This window comes from Ictidomys tridecemlineatus, chromosome 11 (genome assembly GCF_052094955.1).
Source record: "Ictidomys tridecemlineatus isolate mIctTri1 chromosome 11, mIctTri1.hap1, whole genome shotgun sequence".
NCBI lineage: Eukaryota > Metazoa > Chordata > Mammalia > Rodentia > Sciuridae > Ictidomys > Ictidomys tridecemlineatus.
The window spans coordinates 25,678,220-25,690,074 of record NC_135487.1 but is presented as its reverse complement, the minus strand read 5'-3'; positions in this window follow the sequence as shown (position 1 = coordinate 25,690,074).

The following is an 11,855-nucleotide window of genomic DNA, read 5'->3' as shown; positions in this document are numbered from 1 at the left end:
CCCAAAAGGACAGGACACGGCTTTAACCAGGGAAAGGTTAATCCCTCATCAGATCCTTACTGCTCAAGAGGGAGAATAACAATCTTCAGGGTCGCCATAGATGCTGGGATTGATCCTGAAATGTGGCTTTGACCTTCCTGGAAGCCAGGGCAAAAAATGAAACACCAGGTTGTGACAGTCTCACTATGAGAAGAGGAAGCAGGTCGGTTCCTCCACAGGGACAGAGGTTTCCAGGAACCAGTTCTGAAAGAGGCTTCTCATACAGGGCCTCATGTCGGGATGCGGTATGACATCATAAAATCGCCTAAGTCTTCTAAATGACTTGACTTCCAAGGGCAGTAGAGGACTTTCGATGTAACTGGGGGGCACTGGGACAGGTAACGTTGGAGGTGACATATGGTCTGCCTGTTGGTTTGAGCTCAGAAAAACTAGAACTTGGCCCACAAGTCTCAGTGGGCTACATTTTGTCTTTCAGAAACACAAGACGATGGTTGGTTTTCTGACAGGTCTCAGAGTCTTGCGGGTAGGACAAAGACCCAGGCGTGGAAACTAGAGGTGCCCGAAGAAGGGGACTGACTGCCCTTCTGAAAATGAGAGCCGGGGTACACGTTCGTTTGTCAGTGTCTATGAAGTGCCAGGACTTATACTAGGTGGAGTGAGGATCAATGAAGGAAGTCATACAGGGATCTAATCTCCAGAATTCAATCATTAACAGGAAAACCCCAGATTTGGGGGGGGGGACACCTACTATCTATCAAGCATGGAGCTGAGTATTTTTCATCTAGTATCTCATTTCATATCTCTGCCGGGCACTAGAGCACATGCCTATAATCCCATAGACTCAGGAGGCTTAGGCAAGAGAATCGAAAGTTCGAGGCCTGCCTCAGCAACCTAGCAAGATCCTCAGCAACTCAGCAAGAATGTGTCTCAAAATAAAAAATAAAAAAGGGGTTCTGAGGTTGTGGTTCAGTGGTAGAGTGCTTACCTAGCATGTGTGAGGCACTGGGTTCGATTCTCAGCACCACATACACATAAATAAAATAAAGGTTCATCAACAACTAAAAACTATTAAAAAAAAAAGTTTGGGGGGCCAGGCATGGTAGAGCACACCTATAATCCCAGAGGCTCAGGAGGCTGAGGCAAGAGGATCGCAAGTCCACTCAGCAACTTAGTGAGGCTCTAAGCAACTTAGTGAGACCCTAAGCAACTTAGTGAGACCCTAAGCAACTTGGTGAGACCCTATCTCTAAATAAAATATTTAAAAAGGGCTGAGGATGTGGCTCAGTGGTTAAATACCTTGGGTTCTAATCCCTGGTACAAAACCAAAAGCGGGGAGGAGGAGCCGGGTATGTGGCTCAGTGGTTAAGTGTCCCTGTGTTTACTTCCCAGTACCAAAAATAAATAAAAATTAAAATATATATAAAGGGGCTGGAGATGTGGCTCAAGCGGTAGCGCGCTCGCCTGGCATGCGTGCGGCCCGGGTTCGATCCTCAGCACTACATACAAACAAAGATGTTGTGTCCGCTGAAAACTAAAAAATAAATATTAAAGAATTCTCTCTCTCTCTCTCTCTCTCTCTCTCTCTCTCTCCTCTCTCTCCTCTCTCTCTCTCTCTCAAATATATATATATAAAGTATTTCCAACAAATCTATACAAATAAATTCTGTTATTGATAACCATAGCAGAGGTACAGACAGCAAACAAATCATTTCAGAGCACGGTCTCCCCAGTTGAGGCTTCAGGATTCCCAAAGAACATCCATATAAATCCACTCTTTAAAAACTATCACCAAACACAGAAGGAGGTGGTTGTCAGCAGGAAAAACAGACAGGAGATTTAAGTCTCTAAGAATGACAGAAATTGTATTCTATTACAGCCTATGAAATAACTTATAATTGAAGTTTTCAAAGAAACAAAATATCACACCAGGAAAATGATCAAGTAAAAAGAAATCATTAAAGAGACCGATCGGATTTGGAAAAGAACACAAAGGAATTTTTAGAAAGCAGAGTGTTAGCTGTCAAAACTGAAAATCCCAACAAATAGGCTAAACAGCATATGAGACATAGGACTGAGTCCGTGTGAGCTACCAGACAGATCTAAAGAAGAAAACAAAGCTTTTAGCAAAGACGAGCAGCTGAAAATAAGAAATAGGGGTTAAAAATTCTGGTGATAAAATGAAAGTCCCAGAAAGAAGTTGAAAGAGGGAGAGAAAGGAGAGGGGGGGATATTTGAAGAGACAATAGCTGAGAATCTTCCAAAACTGATGAAAAGCAGAACTTCACAGATACCCAGAGCACAACCGATATCTAACAAGGTAAATAAAAGGGAATTCACAGCTAGTCACCGCGTGGAGAAAGTGAGTAACACCAAAGAGAGAGACCTTAAAAGCAGCCACACAAAAACCTACAAAGGAGGGATAATTAGACAACACACCTCTCCAAAGCTACACTGAACACCAGAGAACCTGAGTGTCTTCAAAGCTCTGAGAGAAAATAACTGTCAGCCTAGAATTGTGAACTTAGCAAAAAAAAAAAAAAAATGTCTTGCAGCGGCTGAGGGTGAGACGGGAGACATGGGGATTGTTTTCAGATAAAGAGAACCAAGAAGAGCTTATCAACAGCAAATCTTTACAAGAGGGAGCTCAGAAGAATGTGCTACACGAGAGACTATTCCAGAAGGGAGGGCTGATGTGCGAGAAAGGGTGAGAACAGACACCAGGGGATGAGATGGATGATCTGGAAGGTCGGATGATCTGTGGGTAGATCTATATAAACATCATGTAAGATAAGGGCAACCTGGAGGAACAGAAAGGAAAGAACTGAAACGCCACTCCAAAAAGCATGCAAACCTATAGGAGACCATCAAAGCCCAAGAGTCCCAAAGTCCTTGTGATTTGGAGGAAGCCGTTTAAAATGCTAATAACCTTGAACTGTATTAGGTATGCAGGGTAGAATTTTAAATGCAAACACTGGAAATACAGAAGTAGGGTCTATAAGTTGCAAATCAGTAAAGGGGCAGGAGAGAACAGAATAAGAAAATAAACAAACTCTATAAATCCAAAGGGAGGAGAAGTATGGGAGAAGGGGAGAAAAGGAGGTTAAGAGAGATCATAAAAATAAGTCAAAACGCGTCGATAATCGAAATCAGCTTCAAAATTCTAAATATGCGGGCTGGGGATGTGGCTCAAGCGGTAGCGCGCTTGCCTGGCATGCGTGCGGCCCGGGTTCGATCCTCAGCACCACATACAAACAAAGATGCCGTGTCCGCCGATATCTAAAAAATAAATATTAAAATTCTCTCTCAAAAAAAAATTCTAAATATGCCATTTAAAAGACATTGTCAGATTGGATTCTTTAAATTCAACTCTGCTATGTAGAACAGTGCATCAAAAACAGAGAGAAAGATAAAAGACCATAAAAACACTAACAAAAAAAAAAAATGCTGGGACAAGGACAATAAAAATCAAAAGGAAGAAAGAGACTTCAAGATGCATAGCAATTTCGACAGAACAGGTCAGTATGGAAAGAAAGACTAAAAGTTCATTTATCCTAGAAAAATTAACAATTCTAAATCTGCATGTACCCAATAAAATGCCCTCAAAAATGACTGGACTACTGGGCAGGGTGGCAGGTGGTGCACGCCTGTAATCCCAGCAACTGGGGAGACTGAGGCAGCAGGAACACAAGTTCAAGGCCAGCCTCAGGAACTTAGTGAGACCCTCAGAAACTTACCAAGACCTTGTCTCAAAATAAAAATTAAAAGGACGGGGGTGTAGCTCGGTGGTAAAGCAGCCCTGGATTCCATTTCCAGTACAAAAAAAAAAGATAGGACTTCAGTAGAAACAAGAAAAACTCACTGTCCTGGGGATAGATCTTAATGCCTCTCCATGATTGGTAGGTCAAGCAGACAGAAAATTAGTCAGATAGGATTGGAACCATATAACTAGGGAGCTTTAATGAGACTTAACAAAACTCTGCATCCATTCACTATAAAGGTTTGTTGTTGTTGTTGTTGTTTTGTTTTGTTTTATTTCAGTCCTGGGGATTGAATCCAGGGTCCTGTGCTTGCTAGGCAAGTGCTCTGCCACTAAGCTGCATCCCCAACCACTTTCTAAATCATTTTAATTAACCACATACTAGGTTATAAAGCAAGGCTCAATCCACAAATCATCACCTCCCAGACTCTCTTCTCTGTGTTTAAATTAGAACTCAGTACAATCAAATTCAAAATCGATCAGTTCAAAATCCACATACATTTGGAAATGCTAAGGCTTTCTGTAACTTATGAATTTCTTCTTCTAAGTAATTCATAAGTTACAGAAGAAACCATGATGAAAACTTAGAGACGTTTAAAAAAGTCAGAGGTTATAGCCCAGTGGTAGAGTGCCCCTGGTTCAATCCCCAGTACTGTTGGGGGCAGGAAATGAGATTCATAGGTGAAACCATAAGAAGTTTATTTCCTATAAGTAAAGAATAGAACAGTAGTTACACAGGCTGGGAAGGGGAGCCAGAGAGGGCATAGAGAAAAGTTTGTTAATAGGCACAAAAATATAGTTAGATGGGATTAAGTGCTAGTGTTCCATGGCATTTTAGGGTAAGTATAGATAATAATTTATTGTCTATTTCAAAATAGGTAGAAGAGGGGATTTTTGCAAGATCCTGATACAAATAAATGGAAAGTTTAAGGGTGATGGATACACTAATTGCCCTAACTTGATCATTACACATTCTATACATATACAAAATATCAAACTGAACCCACAAATATGCAAAATTAGTATCCATTAAAAATACATTGATGGGGCTGGAGATGGGGCTCAAGAGGTAGCGCGCTCGCCTGGCATGCACGCAGCTCTGGGTTCGATCCTCAGCACCACATACAAAGAAAGATGTTGTGTCCGCCGAAAAGTGAAAAATAAATATTAAAAAATTCTCTCTCTCTCTCTCTCTCTCTCTCTCTCTCTCTCTCTCTCTCTCTGAAAAAAAAAATAATACATTGAAAACTAAGAGCCAGAATAGCACTTCTAATAAAATGTAGAGCCTTGAAAATTTTGAAAAAAAAAAAGAATGAACCCAATGGAAGTAATAATCAAAGCTAAGAAGAGAAATGAATTAACTCAAAGCAAAGAGATAGTAAAAAAAAAATCAACAAAGTCAAAAATTGTTTTCTTTGGAGAACTAATAAAAAGATAAATGTCTGGCAGGATTGATTTTTTTTAAAGTCACCAAAAATTGTTATTAAAAATAAAAAGGAACATATTTACAGAAGAGATTAGAAAGATAGGAAGTAAATACTATGAACAGCTCCATGTCACAGGGCCAACCATTCCAACTTACCCAGATTGACAGAGAACAGAAAAGACAGTGCTCCGTCCATTGTGAGGACAGTATAACCAGGATTCCAAGATCTGACGGGCAGAATGTGAGGAGGAGGAGAATTACAGGGGCTTCACTCAGGAGCAGAGCTCACAAGTCCAGACAATCTGAAGCCAGCAGTGTATTAAATGAAAGATGCTTTAGCCAAACTGGAAAGATTCTAAAACTGCAAGAATATTTTAGTACCATAAATCTTGAAATGATCTTATCACATTAACAAACTCATGGAGAAAACCCACATTATCTTTTCCTGTTTTAAATTATTTTCTTGTAAATTGAGAATTTATAATTGTATTTATGAGATACAAAGCCTTGTTGTGGTTTCTGAGTACCATCAAGCTAATTACCATATCCACCACCTCAAATGCTAATCTTGTCTGGCTGTAATAATATTTGATATTTGCTCTCTTAGCAATTTTGAAATGTGCAATATGCTATTGTTAACTATCTTTTCAACAGATGCATAAGTATTTGGTGCGATTTAACCCATGATTTTTTAAAAACCTGAATGATAAACTAAGAGTAGAAGGGAGATTTCTTAAATAATAAAAGGTGATCTACCCAAAACCTCTAGAAAACTTTGTTCTTAATAGGAAATTCACATTCCCTTTACAATAATGAAAAGATAAACATGCTCTCTGCCACTGCTTCTCTTCAAAGCCAAGCTGCCAGTGCCAGCCAGCGAAGTGAGACAAGAAGCTGAAATAAACCATATAAATATTGGAAGGAAGAGCCACAAAGCTGACTATTACACTATGAATAACACTTCTTCCATTAAAAGAGGATTGCAAGGGGGGGAAAAAAGATTGGAAGGACAGAAATGTGCATCGCTCATGGATTATATGTTTATTTACATTGAAAACTCAAAAATCTGCAAGTATTAGAATGAGAGTCAACAGAGTTGCTAGTATTTTAAAACATTAAATAAGAGCAATGGACCAGGCATGATGGTACATACGGGTAATCCCAGCAACTCAGGAGGCTGAGGCAGGAGGAGTTCGAGTTTGAGGCCAGCCTCAGCAACTTAGTGAGGCCCTAAGTAACTCCACAAGATCCTGTCTCAAAATTTAAAAATTTTAAAAAGGGCTGGGGATGTGGCTCAGTAGTTAAGTGCTCCTAGGTTTAACCCCTGGTAACAAAAAAAAAAAAAAAAAAAAGCAATGGAATTTAGAAGATATAATTTAAAAACAGTCAGCATAAAAAGAATCATAAACCTGAAAGACAGAAAATACATACATCTAAAAAAGAAAAAAATTCATCATGGATAAGGAAATTCAGTATATGAAGACTAGATTCCAGGCTGCGGTGTGCTCCAGTGTAGAGCACTTGCCTAGCATGCATAAGACCTTGGGTTCTGTCTCCAGCAGAGCAAAAAATAAATAGTAAATGAAGCTGTTGACTTCCTCTAAATTGGTCTATAATATCAATGTAATGGCAATCAAGGTCATAACAGAACGTTAGTGGATCTAGACAAGCTAATTCTAAAATTCCTAGGAAGAACAAAAACACAAAAGTAGACACTGCTGGAAAAGAAAAATAAGGCAAAGGGACTTCCCCTACCAAATATCAAGGTAAAGCCCAGCATTGACACATGAATGATCAAATAGACCCAGGGAACAGAATGGAGAGTCTGAACACCAGCCACAGACACAAGGGAATTTGATGCAATTTAGCACTGCAGGTCACTGTAGAAAAAAAGAGTGGTGTGGCTTGTTGATAACGTGCTTGTCTAGCATGTTGAAGGTTCCAGGTTCAATCTCCAGCACTGGCAGAAGGAAAAAGGAATGATTCATTAGGGGAGTGGCTGGATATCTGGAATAAAATTGGATTTTTTTGTTGTTGTTGTTTTTTATTCTTGGTACTGAGGATTAAACCCAGGGTGCTCAACCACTGAGCCACATCCCCAGCCCTTTTTATATTCTATGTTGAGACAGGGTTTCACTGAGTTGCTTAGAGACTTGCTAAATTGCTGAGACTGGTTTTGAACCTGTGATCCTCCTGCCTTAGCTTCCTGAGCCGCTGGGATTACAGGTGTGCACCACTGCACCCCGTTTGTAGTTGGATCTTTTCCCCACATCCTAAATGGTACGCATTCTGGGTGGGTTAGAGATTTCAATGCAAAAGGCAAAACTTTTAAACTCAGAAGAAAATACAGGAAATGTCTTTCTGACCTCCGAACAGAAAAGGCTTTCTTCAACAAGATAAAGAGCACCAACATAAAGAAACTATTCACAAATTACATTAACATTAAGAAATTTTCTCCACCAGGATATTACAAATAAAATGAAAAGACACGCCACCAACTGAGAGGAGTCATTGGCAACATATACCATTGACCGTGCAGCTAGAAACATGAGCCAAAACGTGAACAGGCATTTCCAGAAGCGGAACATGAAAAAACTTCATTAATAATCAGGAAAATGCAAACTAAGACAACATATCAGAAATCTTCTTTTTTTTTTTTTTTTTTTTCCCAGTACTGGGGATTAAACCCGGACTCCCTTGTGCTCACTAGGCAAGGGCTTTATCACTAAGCTACATCCCCGCCTCCTTTAGGTTTAATTTTCTTTTTTGGAGGCAGTCTTGCTAAGTCACCCTGGCTGGGCTCAATTTTGCAACCCTCCTGCCTCAGCTTCCCCAAGGACTGAATCTACAGGCATGCGCTGTCACACCTGGGCCATGAGATACAATTTTACACCAGTTAAACTGGCACAAATGAAGAAGGCTGGTGTGCCCAAGGGTTGAAAAGGACCTGGGTCAACGGGAATTTCTACACTCAGCTGGTAGGGATGTAAATTAGCAGAAGCAGTTTGGAAAACAAAGTGGGACCATTGGTAAGTTTGAACATCTGCGTGTCCTACCTGCTTAGCAATTCTTCCAAAGAATCTCATGAACTCATGGACCAGGAAAGATAGACAAGAAAGTCCATCCTCAGGGATGGAGGGACTACCACCAAAAGCCATTAACGAGAAATGGATAAAACTAATTTGGGGTATAGTTACACATAGAACTATACAGAGGAAAAAAATAGATAAGTTTTGTCAAAAGACAAAATTTTTAAAAAAATTAGTTATGAATCCAATCGGCTCTTATTCCAGATTCCTGCACAGGGCGGCCTCCATTCTGCAAAATGGTATGGCAGCTCCCCTGGCCCATGGAGAAATGTGGGCTTTGCTGAGACGGAAACAAGGAAACAAAAGAACAGGAAAGTTTATCTCCTGTTACTTTTTTGTAAGGGTTAAAGCAGCAAGGTCTTTCTTTTAAAATCTTATTTTTCATAAAACAGCTTTACTGAGACATAATTCACATTATCATACAAGATAGCCATTTAAAGTGTACCCTCCGATGGTTTATAATATGTTCACAGAGTTGTGTGACCATTTTCACAATTTGAGAACATTTTACCACCCTCAAAAGAAATTCCATAATCATTAGCAATCATTCCCATTTCTGCCCCCTTCCTATCCTCTCCCTCCAGCCCCCACATCCCTCTGTCCCAGGTAATCGCTTCTCTTCTTTCTGTTCGTATATATTTACCTATTACAGACATTGTAAAGATACTCCTCCTTTCCTTTAACCAACATCTCCCCACCTGCCATCACACCCCAACTTCCAAGCCCCATTCTACTTTCTACTTCTCTAAGTCCAATTTTTTAACTTCCACATATGAATCAGATCATGTAGTATCTGTCTTTCTGTGCCTGGTTGGTTTCAGTTAACGTAATGTCCTCTAGGTTTATCCATGTTACTGCAAATGACAAGATTTTTGTTTCTTTTTTATGGCTGAATACTACTCCATTCCGAGTATATATACTACATTTTTATAATCCATTCATCCATTGATAGATAGTTAGGTTGACTCCTTATCTCAGCTGTTGTGAATAGGGCTCCAATAAACACTAACATACATATAACTCTTTGACATGCTGATTTCACTTCCTTTGAACATATACCCAGTAGTGAGATTGCTGATCAGAGGGGACTTCCTAATTCTGCTGACTCAGCTACACTGGAATTTCCTGTTTTCAAGAAAAACTAGTCTGTTTTGGGATCTACTACCTGCTTCCTTAAAGTTTCAGTTTTATCTTGCGGTATTTAGCATGAATCACTCCATTTTATTTTGATCTTGTTTGTTGGGGCCTAGTGCAGGAGCTCAGGCCCAAACTATAGCCCCCGGGGGCTGCCGATGTAGCTCAGTGGTAGAGCACTTGCTGGGCCTGCCAGGGGCCCTGGGTTCAATCCCCACGCCCAAGGCTAGGAGGAAAAAAAATACTACAAACAGCCTCCCATAAAATTTTAATAGCTTCAATCACCCATCGCAAGACGGCAGAAGTGTGGTGTTTCACGAAAAAAGCAAGTCGTAAAATACTGTATACAGAGGAGAGCATTTTTATAAAGTTTGAAAACAAATAAACCGTCAGGTGCTGCGGCACATTCCTGTAAACCCAACAGCTCAGGAGGCTGAGGCAGGAGGATCGTGAGTTCAAAGCCGGCCTCAGCAATATCGAGGCGCTAAGCAATTCAATGAGACCCTGTCTCTAAATAAAATTCAAAATAGGGCTGGGGATGTGTTTCGGTGGTCAAGTGCCCCTGAATTCAATCCCTGGTACTCCCCTCTCCCCACACCAAAAAAAGAAAAGAAAACAAGCAAACCAAGCAATGTGTTGTTTACAGAAATGTACAAATGTACGAAGTACAACAAATTTTTTAAGTGCAAAAAAAAAAAAAAAAAAGAAATACAAAAATGTGATCACCTATTTTGAAACGGAAAACAATGATAAACACAAAACCCAAGGTAATGGTTACCTCTGGGAGCTGAGGAGACCGAGAAGCGGACAAGGAAGGAGTTTGGGGAGGATGAAAGGCCTGGGTGGTGGTGTTCAGGAACTGCCTTCCCGACAGGCAGCTGTTAACACATCAGAGTTAAAGTTAAATACAATGTAAAACTCAGTTCCTCAGTGGCACTAGCTGCCCTCCAGGTGCTAGAGAGCCAAGGATGGCCAGGGCCCCCATGAGCTGCACAGCACAGAGGAGGGCCGTTTCTCGATAGCCAGCTCTCCCCCAGACCAGAGGTGGGCAGACTTTGTGTGTGTGTGTGTGTGTGTGTGTGTGTGTGTGTGTGTGTGTGTTGTCAAGGGCCAGGTGGTGACTGCTTGGCTCCGTGGAACAGAAAGTCTCCACTACTCAACTCTGCTGTCATCCCTCAGAAGCAGCCGCAGGCAAGTTGTAAAGGAATTGAGGTCTCCACGTTCTTAGGTTCGTTCCTGACCTTTATCACTGTACTGTGGTCCTAGGTAAGATAATGACCTTGGTTTGTGGTTGCGGTTTTGTTGTTTGGTGATAATGGGAATTGAACCCAGGCGCTCTACCTCTGAACTACTCGCTCTCCTAGCCCTTTATTCTTTATTAGTTTTTTTTAAATTTGAAGACAGGTTTTGTTAAGTTGCTGAGGCTGGTCTCAAACCAGTGATCCTCCTGCTCCGGACTCCTGAGTGGCTGTGATTACAGGTTTGCACACCCAGCTCATGACCTTGTTTCTTAAAAAATACACAGTGGGGTCTGGGGGTATAGCTTAGTGGTAGAGCTCCAGCCTAGAGCGTGTTAAGCACTGGGTTCAATCTTCAGCACCACCTAAAAATAAATAAATAAAGGTATTATGTCCATCTATAACTAAAGACAATTAAAAATAAAAAAAAGAATAGAAATATATGATGGAAGAACCTAAAGGTAAAGAAAGATCAGGTATACAACTTACTCTTGAAGAGTTCAGGAACAACAATCACATGTACATATCCATACATACACATGTATCCATATCCATGCACACATCCAAACACATGCAGAGACAGACAGACTGCCTGATACAGAAGAGAGATCAAGAAAGCAAATATAGTAAGACGGTGGGAACACTTTAAGGGTTGGGGTCAGGGGTGTACAGGAGTTTTTAACTATGTTTGCAACTTTTCTATAAACCTCAAACCTTCTGTAAAGCTCAAAATAAGAGCTCAAAAACACATATACAAATAGTCATATACGTTTACAATAATAAGGTTTAAATTTGCAATTAAAATTTTACTACGGTGTATAGATGTTATTCAAAAAAAGTTTAAAACTCCAATCCCAAGGCTCAGCTGGACAGGGAAGTGGAAGGACAGGATTGCAGAACACCAGTGGCTCAGGTAAGGGACTCACCAGTGGGTTACCACTGGGTCAAAGTTGGGGGGGGGGGGTTAGGACTGCAGGAGAGGCTGATGACAGGAAATAGAGGGACAAGGTCTCAGAGGACTCTGAGCCCAGAAGGCAGGAGCCAGGGGCAGGGCTGGGAGCTAGTGGAGGAGTGAAATGGGGGGTGGCAGGGTAAGGCAGTAGAGCTGGAGCAGACCCAGGGGATGGGAGGTCCCAGGTGGGTGTGAGCGAGGTAGGGAGTGGCTGAAGTGGAAAAGCCCCTGGAGATGACCCAGGAAGGAACTGAGAAAA